Genomic DNA, 16,792 nt, shown 5'->3' with positions numbered 1-16,792 from the left:
CCTCAGCAAAAGGCTAGTGCTTTACCACTTGAGCCCAGAGCACTACTTCTGATTTTATGGTGGTTCTTTGGAGTAAGAGTCTCACAGACGGTCCTGCCTGGGCTGTTTATGAACCATGATCCTCACATCTCAGCGTCCTGTGTAGTTAGGATTAGAATTCTGAGCCACTGGCACCAGACTTAATTGTAATTTTGACTTTTTTTCTCTGTCTCTCACAAGAACTGTTTGAATAGGTGCTGGAGCAGGGGGCCCAGCATCCCCATGTGGCTGGAACCCAAGGAGGCCCTCTCATTCTGGAGGTTGGCTCTGGGTCAGGAGCTGTCTCGCTCAGCTTGTTGAAACAGCTCCATGAGATAAGCCCCTCTGTTCCCTGGCTAGGCCGTGACAGTTCTTCATTGTCCATCCAGCCTTACTAGACTTATTGTATTGTATTGTTTTCTACATCATTTTCTAGCACCTGGCCAAAATTATGATACGTAGTTACGTAATGAAAATGTATTGCCATCTTAAGAAAGTTATTTAGGGCTCTGGGAATGTGGCTTCATGGTACGGTGATTACCTACCATCCATGAAACCCTGGGTTCAATTCCTTAGTAATGCATAAAAAACCCCACTGGAAGTGGTGCTGTGCCTCAAGTGATAGAGAGCTAGCATTGAGCAAGAAAAAAAAAGCTCAGGAAAATTCCCTACCCCTCAGTTTAAGCCTCTCGACTGGCAAAAAGAAAAAAAAAAAACAAATTAAAAAAAAAACAAAAAAACAGTAAATGCAAAATAAATAACCCATACTTGGAATATATAATTGGTCCTTCCATACTGACACCTGATTCATGTACTTTACTTATATGAGGATTCTGTGTTGAAAAAAGTTTTGTTCATTAAGTCACAGCAATTAATGCCAGGAATGTGCTTAGATGTCAGTTAAAGTTTAATTCTGGAAATTCAACGATTCCAGGATTTGTGTCATCACTGATAATGACAAAGAGAAGGGTAGGCTATGTGTAATCTTGAAAGCTTTTTGGTCAATTATGGCACCAAAAAGTCAGAGGCTAATTAAAAGTTGTGACAGAAAATAAAGAATAACTCCAGATAGAAGGAATAAATGATAGTAATTAAGGTATACCAGAAACTGTTCTTGAGAACCATTTTTGGATATTGTAGAACTAGTTGTCAACTAGGCATTTCCTCATTGCCTTTAGCATTCTAAATCTCTTAGGCTAGCTCTTAATCTCTGTTTGAAAAATGTATCTCCTTCTATGCTATTCTTTCATACCTTATCTCCTTTGCTTTCTAAAAATCTTATTATTTCTATATTTCTCTATGAACATTTCCTGAAACTAAATACACCTATACAGATGGCAGAGGATGCTAATGTAAGAGTCCCATAGCTCATCAGTCATTAATGTTACAAAATGGAAAAGGAGGACATATTTATTGCCACTTCAATTTTTCTGAAATGCTGCAATGTCATCATTTGGTTAAAATTTCCATTTTTTGTCTACACAGTGTCATTCAGTGCACATAAATGCAAATATGAGCCAGGAACTGGTGGTTTACTACTTTAATCTTAGCTACTCAGGAGGTTGACACCAGAGTATTGTGGTTCAAAGCCAGCCTTGTCAGGACAGTCCATGAGAGCCTAACCTTCAATTAACCACCAGAAACCCGAAGGTGGTGCTGTAGCTAAGCACCCAGGATCAGAGTTCAAGCCCCACAACCATCAAAATAGGTGAAATATGACTTTAAGTTTCCCCAAAAGGAACGACAAGATCAATAATCTTCCCAAGCAAAAGAAAATAATTCCAAAATGGTTCAGTGCACCTACTTTTGCTGAGTTATGTTATGGATTGTTTGCTGGACATATTCTCCAAAAACAAATCGTTATACCAGGGATACAGGTGGACCCATTGAAATAATGAGATGTACAAGTTATTATGTCGAAAAACGAACTTTACAACTTTGGTGGGGGGGGGGATCAAGTGTGGGGAGGGAGTATATGGGAAGAGATGGGAAGGGGAAACAAAGAGGAGGCAACAATGATTGATATGAAATGCACTCGTTATCTTGCCCATGTAATTAACTCCTCTGTACCGTATGCTCATATTAATAAAGAAAGAAAAAATTGTCAAATATTAACTTTACAATAAACTTCATCTAAATTTTCTTTTTGAAAAGAGAAGTCTATACAGTTGATGTCACTTGGCTTTCTTACTATCTTTGTTTAAAGCCAAACCAGGTAGGAGAGTCTGTCAAACTCTTATCTGTAATTACACAGCAAAAAATACACAAGTGGAGTTTTGGTTCAAGCAGTAGAGTACTAGTTTTGCGGGTAGGTGAGCAGGAAAGAAAATTGTTCAGGGACAGGGTCCAACCTCTGGGTTCAAGCCGCAGAACCAACACAAGCTAAAAAAAAAAAAAAAACAAACAGATATTTCATTGGGACCTTCCTTAAAGGAGTACTGGTCTGAAAAGTGACTCCTTTTGCTGATCATACGTACTAGATGCTTTTTTTGGAATCCTTATTGCTCTAGAGAACTCAGGACCAAACTAAAGGAATTGATAACTGACTAATGCAACAAAAGAATCATCTCAGGGGCCAGGCACTGGTGGCTCACGCCTGTAATCCTAGCTACTCAGGAGGCTGAGATCTGAGGATCGCGGTTCAAAGCCAGCCCAAGCAGGAGAGACCGTGAGACTCCTATCTCCAATAAACTATCAGAAAACCGGAAGTGGCGCTGTCGCTCAAGTGGTAGAGTGCTCGCCTTGAGCTGAAGAGCTGAGGGACAGTGCCAAGGCCCAGAGTTCAAGCCCCATGGCCGACAAAAAAAAAAGAAAAAGAATCATCTCAGGGGTGAAATATCCATCCATAAAACACTTTTAAACTAACATGTCTTTGTTTCTTTGCAGTAGAATTTTTTTTGGACGGGGGGTCCAGTCGTGGCCCTGAACTCTGGGCGTGGGTGCTTTACCTCAGCTCTTCAACTCAAGGCTAGCGATCTACCAATTGAGCCACAGCACCACTTCTGGCTTATTTTTGCTTATGTGGTGCTGAGGAATCTAACCTAGGGCCTCAGGCAAGCAAGGCAAGTGCTCTACCACTGAGCCACCTTCCCAGCCCCTGCAGTAGATCATATTTAAAACAACATTATTTCCTTTTGTTCTATGCGAGCCATCAAATGGCACATTATATCTTTTTGTAATTCTCTCAAATAGAAGTTTACAGAAAAGTTATATATGAGTAAAAACACACTAGAAAAAGTCAGGGACAGAGTTTCCTTCAAGCCTTCGGATTCTCTTCTTTTACAGTAAAAAGGAAAGCACAAGTTAATTTTAACTTTGTCAAATTTCTATGTTCCATTCCTCTCCTGGGATCAGTTTCCACATCCAGTAACAGTTACTTTCAGGAACAATCTATGGTGCTGCTTGAGGTATAATGAATGTTTTCTGGCTTCACCAAAATAATACAAGGACACCTTTGGACCTGTGTTAACACGTGTTTCACAGACAACTTAGTAAAGAGAAAATATGAAATTTATATTTCTTATACATACATTATCCATGAGTATATTGAGTTCAAAATTTGTAGATTCTCCTTAAATTAAGGCGAATTTTAAAGGGGAGAAGGTTCTCAGATCATTTTTTTTTGTGAGTGTATGTGCTGCACATTATTTCCCAAGTGTACATGAATTTGTTAACTCATGTTAACTATAGGAATAATAAGAGAAAGAGAAATTCTGTGTTTAAGTATAAGGGTTCAATACACTACAGAAGACTCTACAAATAAGACCACGTTGAAACAATAAAGCCACGTCCAGTATGTAGATTTATGAAAGTGACATAGAGAAAGCATTACGCCTATGTGGAACACGAAGTAGATTCTAAATCACGCTTGCTAATGACACAACTTTGTAGAAAGTAGAATGGAAGAATAATTATGTTTCAAATGCAAGTCAGATATAAAAGCATGGTCTTAATTTGAAAAAAAAAAGTCCATCTTGAGAGAGCAGGGATTATACTAGCCATGAACTGGTGGATAAGATCACCTTTTTTTCTTTCCTTTACTTATATATTTTTGTTGGTGGTGGTCTTGGCACTGGAACTCTGGACCTGGGCACTGTCCCTCTGCTATTCCGCTCAAGGCTAATGCTCTACCACTTGAGCCACAGTGCCACTTCCAGTTTTCTTGCAGTAAATTGGAGAAAAGAGTCTCCGGGACTTTCCTACTGGGGCTGGCTTTGAACCCCAATCCTCAGATCTCAACACCACCCAGCTTAGGATCACATTTCTAACAGTGTACACTCAGCATATGTAATTTGTATATTCATCTATCTTTATATGAAATCTTGAGTTAAAAATCTGGACTACAGCTTAGACATTACACTCAAAAAATGTTTGTAGTTTAAAAGTTGATTCTACTGGATAAATGAAACCTAAGAATGTAAAGGAGTCTGGGAAGTTCAGTTTGCATCCAGCCTGGGCAGAACAGTGTTTGAGACACTATCTATAATTAACCAGCCAAAAGCTGGATTGGAAGAATGGCTCAGGTGATGGAATAACAGTCATGAGAAAGAATGATGAATAAGAGCTTGAGGCTTTTGCAAACTTACATATAAACATACACATAAGCACAGAGGCACTTATATGTGCCTCTGAAGCAACTCTCAGAATACGTGGAAAAGTTAGAAAACAATAGAAAAGATGTCCTGAGTAAAACTAGAATCAAGTAATAATTTTTAAAATGAGAAAATCCTCAAATGAACTTTCTTCAAAAAAGTTTGAGAATATTACAGAGGTAAAGACCAGAGATAGTAAGAGAGTCAAGTAATCAATATTAAAGGGATTGGATCTATGGAGGAATGAATCAGAGACCCGGCAGATGCATTGAAAATGTTCATACCCTGTGTCAAATGTTAGAACATCTTTGAAAATAGTACATAAACAGTCTGAGAAGTCCAGTGGATAATATCACGGGAGAAGTTCAGAATTGCTAATCTGTATCTAGATTAAATAAACCAAGCAGGGGCTGGGAATGTGACTCAGTTGTAGAGGCTTGTGCCTTACTACTTCAACCTCAGTACCACTTGTGTCTGTCTTTTGCTGAGAAGTTTATTGGAGATAAGAATCTAGGGAACTTTCCTGCCTGGGTGGGCTTTGAACTGTAATCTTCTGATCTTAGCGTACTGAATATCTATGATAGTTAAAAAAAGTATAAATATAAATATTTGCAAGAATACCAGTGGAGGAAAAATGATGCAACCCAGTTTATTGTGGTGTTCTTTCCAGAACACGGAGGGCATCACATTAGCAGAGGTGTAGTATTTTTTCCCAATAGAGATAAGCTATTTGTGATGTGAATTAAGAGAATTTTGAGGTGCACCCTACAAGTTGGAAACTGTTGGTCTAGGATGACTTTATGGCATAAATTTTGGGATTGATGGTCATAGAAATAATAGCTTAATCTGATAAACAATTGCTTACTCTTGAAGAATTAATTATAACCGATGCTTTACAGTTTTATCCTATACCAGAATGTGGCTATTTTTCTGTTCACTTCTCAATCTGTAACACCCCATTGGAAAATGCATCTATTGCAGAATTACATAACATGGAAACAGGTACTATTTTGAATCTCTCAGGTATGGAATGTTCAGAATTTGAAAGTGAGTAGTTATTAGTCATAGGAATTTTGTAGAACATACATATTCTGTCCTCTTAACAACTTATTTACTTTTAAAAGTTTTGGGTTTCCATAGAATTAAACGGTTTTCGGTTTTGGTATGAGAAAGTACTAGTTAATTCTTTTTTGAAAATATTGGCAAGTATATTGTGAAAAAATTGTCTAGTTGGATAACATTCAAGTTGATGGCCCTCCCATAAAGAAGGGGTAATTCATTCAAATTAGATGCCAAATAGTACTGATTTTATTAAAGTTACTACATAAAGAACAATATTTACTATACCAATACAGTGAAATTTTATTTCATGCAGCTTATATTTTAAATTTAATTTTAATGTGAAAGTGATGTGCACTGTGTTAGCAATTGTAAGGCAGTGAATACATAACTTTTCAAACTTATTATCCTCTCTCTCATTTTTCTCACAGTTTTCCTTCACCCCAAAACCCCTCACAAGTTGTAATGTACATTTCCAACATATTGTCGTCAGAGTATTGCTATTGCATTGGTTTGCTTTTTGTCCTTTGTCTCGCCATTTTGTTGTTCCTCTTCCCTTCCATAATCAAGGTAAATGTATACACAATACACAGGGTACCAAAATGAAACACAGTAGGAGATAAACCATAGGGGAAAACCCAAGGAAAATAGAAATCACATAGTACATTAAAAACAACAACTGCAAATAAATATCTCTTTCCATATCTTAGAGTTCATTTTGCTCAGCATCATGTTCATATATATGCCTAACAAAGTCACTGGAAAATAATAGTTTCATGGATACTATATCATGAAAACAACATGTTAACTGTTTTTGATGGTAAAGGTGGAATTAGCATTGGTAAATTCGCAATTCTGATAAAGGAATTTCAAAATAGTTTTAAAATTATGACAGGTGAATTTTAATTGTTCAAAATTTTAACTTAGCCTATTAAGAAAATTTAAAATTGCCTGAGAAAATAAGCTTTCATGCAAAGAAATTCATGGAGACATAGCTGAGAAGGAGCAATGTGGGTAAGATGGCTCATTTTCACAGTAAACAAACAAACCTCACAAACCTTGCTGTAAATCCTGTAGGTTCCCATGAGAATTGTCCTTACCCAGGAAATATACTCTTACTGCGTGAAACAAGGTTGTAATGGAATTTAAATTCAAAGTTTTTATTTTAAATAAGACATCACAATTTGTGAACTGACCTTTAATTACTAAACAGTAATTCTCTTAAAAAGATAATTTGAGTCAAAATATTTAGGAAGAAAGTGCCCTTCACAATTAAAGAACGTATTGAGTTTACACTTTTCTTTTTAAATACTTTCCACAATGTCTTTGCACGTGAAGCACTGAAACACAGAAAAAAATCTGATTGGATACTTCAAACCAATGATTTCACATTTCATAGTAGCTTAAAAAATAATATCCTTATTAACATGAGATAGTGAAGATTTCTTTTATTACATAAGCCAAAAAGTTTGGGGATCAGAAAATAATTGAGCAAATTGAAAAGGTAAGAAAACACGTTATTACATACCCTAGCTAAGCATTTTGGTGTCAGCAGTGGAGGGGACTAAAACTTTTTGATATAGATTGTCTTAATGTTTTTGCTACCTTAAGTGATTTTACAGAGCCTATTTGGCTCAGTGTAATGAAGAACAAATTGAACGAAGACATGACAATAAATTCCACCTCCAAATAAGAGAGTTTTCAAAGAGAAACCATGAAGATGTAGCAGTGGGGGACGTCTTATAGTCCTTCAGCTTCACTAGACTTGAAGCCAAGAAGTTGTGATTAATTGGAAATCAAGCAAGAGCTAAGAGGAGGACATAGAAGTAGGACATAGAAATATTGCCTTTGTAACAGACAATGTCATCCAAGGAATCGGTGATTTAACTCTATTCTTCTCCATACATCATGTTGAGCAAATACAAGACCAAGAGGAAAATAATCTATTTAAATAATTTTGCAAAGAATAACTTCACTGTTCCTGAAATGGTATCTAAGTTGAGTCTTAAGAGAGAAGATAAAAGTCTTAAGAGAGAAGATAATAGTGGAGTATTCTTAGGTTTCCTCTAAATATCTTGTTAGCAAAATATATCGTTGAGGTTAGAAGTGATTGAACCAAAAAGTGGTGGATTAATTATTTTTGTGGGCACTTTAGACACAAGAAAATTTCAAGGTAAAAGAAAAAAGAAAAAAAAATTATAGCCAAATAGTTGTGATTATAGGTTCTTGGACTGGATTTTTGGAGACAAAGTTTTGCATTAGTGTTGGTCCTCATTAACATAGTTGTTGGGTTTTCGTGGCAACCAAATGAAAAGGGGAAGTTTAATGGACTCGCTTGAACAAGTAAAGAGCATGATAGAAAATAATGGCAAATAATATTTAATGAATTATTTTGAACAATTATTTTGTGAGAACCAAGAAGGAAAGAAATTTCAAAATCACATGACGTTATTAAAAGTATGAAAATGGAGTAGTGAAGAGATTGAGAGAAAACATAGAGTACTATTTTCTCTCCAGTGGAGTAATAGGTTCTTGATCTTGCTTCTTCCATTCTTTCTTCAGAAGCTATCAAGTGTGCCTCAGGACTGGAGTATCCAGTTCAGACAAAGAGCACTCGCAGAAGAAAATATTTGCAGTAGATATAGGTGATTTATAACTTTAGACAATCTTTTTAAGTCTGTTCAAAATTCTCCCCTACCCCAAACTTCCCTCTTTGAACAGCTTTCTTTGCTTTTCCAAAGACAGCCCTTCATTAACTGCTTAAAATTTTGAGAGGCATATTCATACGCTCTAGAGATTGCTGTTTGGTTGTGATTTTTGTGTGTTTTATTGTTGTTTTTAAGTGAATTTCAAAAGGTTGTGCAAGTGTTTTACAATTAAATATGTCCATCTAATTGTCTAATGCTCCTGGATCAGAGTCACTCCTTCTATAATTCTCAAGCAACCCTTTGTCCAAGATTTAGTTCAGATTTACCACTTCCTTTATTACATATGTACATTGCGTATTCTAGCTGTACTTGCCCCTTGTTCCATTTTTCATTCATTCTATTTCTTGACTATTGTTCCTCTCTGGTTTCCATTTCCTGATAGTCATTCTGTTAAACTGCCTGTTAATACTTTGAAAGGTTTATATACATTCCATGGAGTTTCACTCACACATACACTTGAACTTTTGTCAGCTTATATTTCCATAATTCATTCATCTGCAATAACAATTTGCAAGACTGGAGATGTTAAGCACTTAGACATGATTTTATTCTCATTCATTTGGAAGATTAATCTTTAATCAATAAGAAAGTTTAAAAATGGCTTAGAATTTATTCCTAACTACCAGTTTTTTTATAAATAGCTTTGGACAATGGTGTGTGATTATTTTATTTTGCATAGTATAATTTTTTCTACTACCTATAAGTTTTGGAAAAGAAGAAAACTAAAATTTACTTCTTAGAGGAATATGACAGAAATAGAAGACAGATTTTATGTTTGTCACATCTCTCATCAGTACCCATATTCAAGATTTAAAATCATATTTCTTACTATGTTAGACAGATTGGGAAAACATAAAACAACACATGATAGGGCAGTTATTAGTGACTTTTTGAAATGTACCTTCTTATTTGATGAAATTTACTTTGTTAGCTAATATTTGGGTTTGATATATGGGAGGCTGATCTATTTAACACATTTCTGGAAGGCACCCACTAAACAACACAAATTGTGAGGGGTACTATTTCTACACTTTAAAGAATGGTTTAACTTGTTTGGTATTAGTGCTGGGTACGTAAATCAACTCTTGTTACTTGCTCCCTACACTTGAAAACATTGTAATGTCACTATCATCTACTTGTCAAGGGTTATTTTGGCAAATGTGATTTTAAATAGTTTAGTTGAAAATGAATATACTTCCAGAGATTAAATGTATGTTATCATTGGTTTGAGAATGACAACATTTTTTATACTACAGAACCTAGTTTACTGAAATACCAGTGTATTGAAGCACTAAGGATCTTCACAGTTAATATTTTTCTAAATGATATTTGACCTCTAAATCAAGTATTCCTAGCCTTGGTAGACCAATTATGGATCTATCATTACAGAAACTATTTTTTGGGGGGAGTCCAGTCGTGGGGACTGATCTTTGGGCCTGGGCACTGTCCCTCAGCTCTTCAGCTCAAGGCTAGAGCTCTACCACTTGAGCCACAGCCCCACTTCCGGCTTTTTTTCTTTTTGCTTATGTGGTGCTGAGGAATCGAACCCAGGGCCTCAGGCATGCAAGGCAAGTGCTCTACCACTGAGCCACCTTCCCAGCCCTACAGAAACTATTTTTTTGGCTGCACTGAAATCTTTCATTAATCATTAGGAGAGGGGTACTAAAAATAATCTTGTTCATTTGTGATTTTGTTCACTCATATGGGCTGGTCATCAGTAAATTGAAAGTTTGAATTACAGTACTTTCTCTCAGATTTTGTGATCTCATCTTTCATTTTAAGTTGCCTTGCATTTCACAATTGATTTCTGCTAATTCTTGTAAGGAATTGGGGTCCAGAAATAATGTAGGAAATGAGAAATTTAGATGAGTTTTCAATTATTTTCTAGAAAGATTCACTGTGTAAAATTTAAAATCAGCACATATAAATATAAAATATATAAGTACATATAAAATAAAAATTGTTTTGCATTATTGTGTTGTGGTTAGGGAATCAAAAGCAACTCTGTTTTGGGGGTTTTTTTTGGGTCCGGTCGTGGGGCCTGAATTCTGGGCCTGGGTGCTGTCCCTCAGCTCTTAAGCTCAAGGCTAGCACTCTACCACTTGAGCCACAGCGCCACTTCCGGCTTTTTTCTTATGTGGTGCTGAGGAATCCAACCCAGGGCCTCAAGCATGCAAACCAAGTGCTCTACCACTGAGCCACCTTCCCAGCCCCAGCAACTCTGTTTTAAAGTATTATTCCATTATCTCTACCTCAGTTTTTGGTAGAGTTAGACTTAAAGCTTTACCATTTGTAGATTTACAGCCTAGAGGCAAGAAGAAACACTATGATTAAAACATTACCAATTTCAGGCCTAATATCAAGGAGAAACATATGGCCTTCTTCAGGAGCTATGGAAATATTTGGTGATAGAAAATCAGTAGTGTAAATTCCTGCCAGATTGGATGATGCACAGGCTAGAACAGTAGGTAATCATGCATATGAACAATTTTTTCACCTTCTTGGCTTTAGCTACTTTTGAAATGATAAGTATATATTTTGATAAAATATCTTATATTTTGATAAAATATCTTCCATTCTGAAAAATTCTGTCTGAACTGTTCATCTCTCTATGATTCCTTGTAACTAAGATTAGTTTTGTTCCAGTAAGACAATCTATGCTGTCAGGGTAAGATATTCTGGTTGGTCTGTTCCTACATGGAAGAAGGGTAAAGGTTCAGGTAGACATTTGTCCCAGCAAGACCTCATTTGGGAAATTTTAAGATGCAGAAGTTTAGAAGTAGCTCTTAAGCAAGTCTTACTTTGAATCCATTAGCTCTACAAAGCTAACTGAGTTGATAAATAAGTACTTGAATAGCCATCACCTTTGGACTTAGCTGAAAAGGTTTCAAAGTATGATTAAATTTAAAATGAAAATGACAAAATAGACATTGACAAAAAATTGTAAATGTGAGTAATCGACCAAGCGATATGTTTTTTCCACTATACACAGAATTTTAGAGAAATAAGATCAATAGCATTTTTAGGAACAATAAGGGTTCCTTGTTACAAATAGGGAACCATGGATAGATGCCTGTATAAAGATTGCATCATTAAGTACTTAAATTTAGAGGGTAGTACATGCTTCAGAAGCAGGTCTAGCCAAATTTCAATACAGAGATTAACATGGCACATGCACAAAGATGATATGAAAATTTGTGAAGTATTCCATATTTTTTCATTCTTCTGATGCAAGAAATGAAAAACAGTTATTAAAAAGTTAATTACAAAAAAACAAGTGTAACAATACATGTAATTTATAGAATTAAAGGTTAGATTGACATCAGTGTATTAATTCTTCACCTTAGAAAGGCCTTTACATAGCATAACCTTTACAAAACTTGAAATTAGATAACATTGTAATTTTATCCCAAAGAAATAAAATAATATAAGGACCTAGGAAAAAAAGAAATCTTAAACTTCTTCTATATGGAATGCAGTCTGAAAGGACACATTTATTAATGAACCTATACATTATATAACAATGTAGAATTCCAAGTATTATATCTAGGAGCGAATGAAATAGATTATGGATATTATACAAACACAGACATACTTTTTTTCAGAAAACTACCAAGAAAACTTTAGTTTCTATACTATTCATTTCAACAGAGAAGTTAAAATTATTTCTGATTTTAAAAAATCACAAACTGCAGAAATCATTATAGATGTATACAAACAACTCTTTAATACATTTTGACATAAAAGTCAGGCAATTCTCTTGAAAGAATACCATGGAATCCATGAATTTTTAAAGTAAGATATTGCTGTTGCTTTGTATTGTGAAAAAAATTTAAGGGACACAAAGGATGGACTGGCATTTTTGAAATTTAAGAAACTTAACCAAACCATTACAACTTAGGAGAACAATTTGTACAGCCTTCCACAACTTAAAAGAGGTAGTGATACATACTTATCCTTTTGTGGCAATATTAAATGCAGTTTCATCCAAGTTGATCTTCAGACCTGGTTTGATATAATGGTTCAACAGAGTATCTTTTCTATTTCTATTCCCAGCAGCAAGATGCAAGGCAATCAAGAGGCCTTTAGTTTGGGTATTGGTATCTGCATCATGATGAATTAAGAAAGAAGCCACTCTAGTATTATTGCACATATAAGCACTGTGCAGGGTTGTGAGCCATTCAGAGTTATTGCATGAATATCTGCCTTGAGCTACCAACTCATAGACAAAGTCTAAGTGGCCACTCTAGGCTTCCCAATGAAGAGGGGTATACTCATCTCATCCCTAGTATTCATCTGGGTGGCCTTTTTGGAAAGTAGTCTACAAGCCATAGTAAGCCGATTAATTTCAGCATCCCAAAGAATAAATTTGCTTGGATCCTACTCCATTTTTTTCTTGCAATTGATACCATTTATCACTTTTTCATCTTGTTCCTGGTCTTCGTCAGAATTGCCTAACCAGAGATTTTGAGTGCAAGTGGGAATGAGATGTCCATGTATTTCACCAAGACTTCACAATGGTTGAACTGGTCAGAAAAATCTGGTGAATTTCCTGCATATGTTTTTTCACCATGATTTAATTTCTCTTTTTCCATTTTTACTATTTTGAATTATTCTAACTGGATAGTAGAGAATTGATAGAGAGCAGAGAAATGATTTTCCTCAGTATTCAAAAGTACAGACTGAAAATGAGGACCAGTGGGGTCTTCATGTGCAGCTTATTCTAGGAATGAGAAAATAAGAAACAATGCCTTCTATGTCAATGATTTGGGAAATACCATGTTATAGTGTAAAAGAAATCACTATTCAATATAAAGGCTTTAAGAGCTTTCTAATAGCTTTGTAAAATTGGTATCTAACATTAGAAAAAATGTATAATCCAGTAGTAAAATAGAAGTCCTTTGTATGACTACCTAAATTCTTGTTTTTTTTTTAAATAGCTATACCATTCTGAATTTTTTTTAAATTTTTATTGTGAACATACTGTACAGAAGGGTTAAAATTACATGGGCAAGATAATGACTATATTTCTTATCAAGCATTGTAGCCTCCTCCTTTGTTTACCCTTCACAACCCTTCCCAGCCTCCCCCTACTTCCCACCCAAACCTACCCACACACCAAAGTTGTAAAGTTCGTTTTCGACATGACAACTAGTACTTCTCATTGTTGCAACGGATCCATCTGTATCCTTATTTAAACGAATTGTTTTTCCCCATCCCCTCTTCAAATTATACCGACATCAAATACACTGAAAGCAGGGGTTATACTGTGGTGGAGGAACATAAAAAGCAACAAAGAAATAATCTTTTATATGTGTTAGAAACAACTGCATGAAAGAAAAAAAAACTTTTAAATACATATCTAAGGGTTCATTTTCCTAATATCACCTTATCCGACCTTCTCTGATTGACTCATACATATACTAGATATTGAAAATAAAGGAAACCGTGGGGCCTATGATTCATTGGGCTTGGCTTACTTCACTTAATATAAATATTTGCAAGTCTTTCCATTTCCTAACAAATGGGGAAATGTCATTCTTTCTGATGGAGGCATAGAATTCCATTGTGTATATAAACCACATTTTCTTGATCCATTCATCTACTGAGGAACATCTGGGTTGGTTCCATATCTTAGCTATGGTAAATAATGTTGCAATAAACATAGTAGTGCTGTTAGCTTTAGTGTGGTCTTGTTTGTAAATATTTGGGTAAATGCCCAAAAGTGGGATTGCTGGGTCATAGGGGAGCTCTATGTGAAGTCTTTTCAGGAACCTCCATACTGCTTTCCAAAGTGGTTGAACAAGTTTACATTCCCACCAACAATGAAGTAACGTTCCCTTCTGTATACATCCCCTCCAGCATCTGTTGTTGTTAGAGTTCTTGATTTTTGCCATTCTAACTGGAGTGAGGTGCTATCTCAATATTGTTTTGATTTGCATTTCTTTTATGGCTAGGTATGTTGAGCATTTCTTCATGTGTCTATTGGCCATCCTTCTTTCTTACTCAGAGAAGTTTCTCTTTAAGTCTTTCGCCCACTTATATAATAGGGCAGTTGTTTCTTTGAGGATTTGTTGTTGGGGGATTTAATTTTTTGAGTTCCAAGTATATTTTAGATATAAGACCCTTGTCTGTTGTATGGCTAGTGAAGATCTTCTCCCAATCCGTGGGCTTTCTATTGATCTTGCTAGCTATGTCCTTTGCCATGCAGGAGCTTTGCAACTTTATGCAATGCCATTTGTCCAACCTTTCTTTGATTTGTTGTGTTTCGGGGTCTCTATTCAGAAAATTTCGGATTGAGCCAAGGAGACATAGGGTTTCTCCTATTCCCCTGCTTTGACTTCGAGGTCTTTCTTCCATTTGGAGTTGATTCTGGTGCAGGGTGATATATAAGGATCTAGCTTTATTTTTCTACAAGTAGTTAACCAATATTGCCAGCACCATTTAGTGAAGAGGCTGTCTTTCTTCCATTCTATTGTTTTAGCTCCCTTATCGAAGATTAGATGGCGATAGGTCTGTAGGGTCATTTCTGGGTTTTCAATTCTATTCCATTGGTCCTGAGGTCTGTTCGTATGCCAATACCAAGCAGTTTTGATTACTATGGCTTTATAGTAGAGTTTGAAATTTGGTATTGATATTCCGCCAGCAGTGTTCTTTCCGTTGAGGAGCGTTTTTGCTATTCAGGGTCTTTTATTGTTCCATATGAATTTTTGGATTGCCTCTTCTATTTCCTTGAAGAATGAGGGTGGAATTTTGATAGGTATCGCGTTGAATTTGTAGATAGCCTTGGGAAGTATTGACATTTTCACGATGTAAATCTTTCTAATCCAGGAGCATGGGAGGTTTTGCCGTTTTTTAAGTTCTGTGTTGATTTCCTTTTTCAAGATTTTAAAGTTTTCATCATAGAGTTCCTTCACTTCTTTGGTTAAGTTAATTCCTAGGTATTTTATTTTTTGTGGGGCTATTAAAAATGGAGTTGCTTTCCTAATTTCAGCCACACTTTTCTCATTGTTGGCATACAGAAAAGCCATTGATTTTTGGAGGTTAATTTTATAACCTGCTACTTTGCCAAAGTTTTGAATCAGCTTGAGTAATTTGGGAGTGGAGTCTATGGGATTCTTTAAATACAAGATCATGTCATCTGCAAAGAAGGAGAGTTTTGTTTCTTCTTTCCCTATTTGGATCCCCTTTATGTCTGCATCTTGTCTTATTGCTGTATCTAGGCATTCTAATACTAGATTGAAGAGAAGTGAGGAAAGTGGGCATCCTTGTCTTGTTCCTGAGTTAAGAGGAAATGGCTTTAGTTTTTCACCATTGAGTATAATGCTGGCTGTAGGTTTGTCATATACAGCCTTTATTGTATTGAGGAATGTTCCATGGATTTCTAATTTTTCCAAAACCTTCATCATAAAGGGGTGTTGGATCTTGTCGAATGCTTTTTCTGCATCTATTGAGATAACCATGTGGTTCTTATTGTTGCTCCTGTTGATGTGATGAATAATATTAATTGATTTGCGTACATTGAACCAGCTTTGCATCCCTGAAATGAATCCTGTTTGATCATGGTGTATGATTTTTTGGATGAATTGTTGAAGTCGATTGGCCAAAATTTTGTTGAGAAGTTTTGCATCAATGTTCATCAAAGAAATGGGTCTATAGTTCTCTTTCTTTGATGAGTCCCTGCCTGGTATTGGGATGAGGGTTATGATGGTTTCATAGAATGTGTTCGGTAGTGAGCTTTCTCTTTCAATTTCATTGAAGAGTTGGAGGAGTATTGGTGTGAGCTCTTCTTTGAAGGCCTTGTAAAATTCCGCTGTAAAACCATCTGGTCCTGGACTTTTCTTAGCTGGGAGGTCTCTTATTGCTCTTTCTATTTCAATGCTTGATATGGGCCTGTTAACTCATCTTGGTTTAGTTTTGGTAATACAATATTTGCTAGGAAAAGGTCCATTTCTGTCAAGTTCTCAAACTTATTAGCATAAAGTTTTGAGAAGTATTGCCTTATAATCTTCTGAATCTTGGTTGTTTCCGTGGTGATGTTTCCATTCTCATCTCCGAGTTTATTTATTTGGGTGTGTTCCCTTCTTTTTTTTGATAGATTTGCTAAGGTACTGTCAATTTTGTTAATTTTTTCAAAGAACCAACTCTTTGTTTCATTGATTCATTCTGCAGTTTTTTTTGGATTCTAATTCATTTAATTCTGATTGAATTTTAATTATTTCTTTCCGTCTACTGGATTGGGGTTTATCTTGCTGAGCTCAAAGCTATAAAATAGTCTCTAAGAACTGCTGTGTCCCAGAGGAGCTGGTTATTTGTGTGTTCATTTTTGTTGAATAGCATGAATATTTGAATTTTCTTTCTAATCTCTTCCATGACCCACTCGTGATTCAGTAGTGTGTTGTTCAGTCTCCATGT

General features: G+C 35.7%; 1 pseudogene; it reads left to right on the top strand.

Annotated features, from left to right (window-relative positions):
- The first annotated feature begins 11,497 nt into the window (after positions 1-11,497).
- Positions 11,498-11,594, top strand: LOC138818467 (U6 spliceosomal RNA; annotated as a pseudogene).
- The last annotated feature ends 5,198 nt before the right edge of the window (positions 11,595-16,792 follow it).

Source organism: Dipodomys merriami, unplaced genomic scaffold (genome assembly GCF_024711535.1).
Source record: "Dipodomys merriami isolate MVZ:Mamm:240054 unplaced genomic scaffold, mDipMer1.0.p SCAF_764, whole genome shotgun sequence".
NCBI lineage: Eukaryota > Metazoa > Chordata > Mammalia > Rodentia > Heteromyidae > Dipodomys > Dipodomys merriami.
Note: the sequence above shows the minus strand (reverse complement) of the source record. Positions and strands in the feature narration are given on the sequence as shown.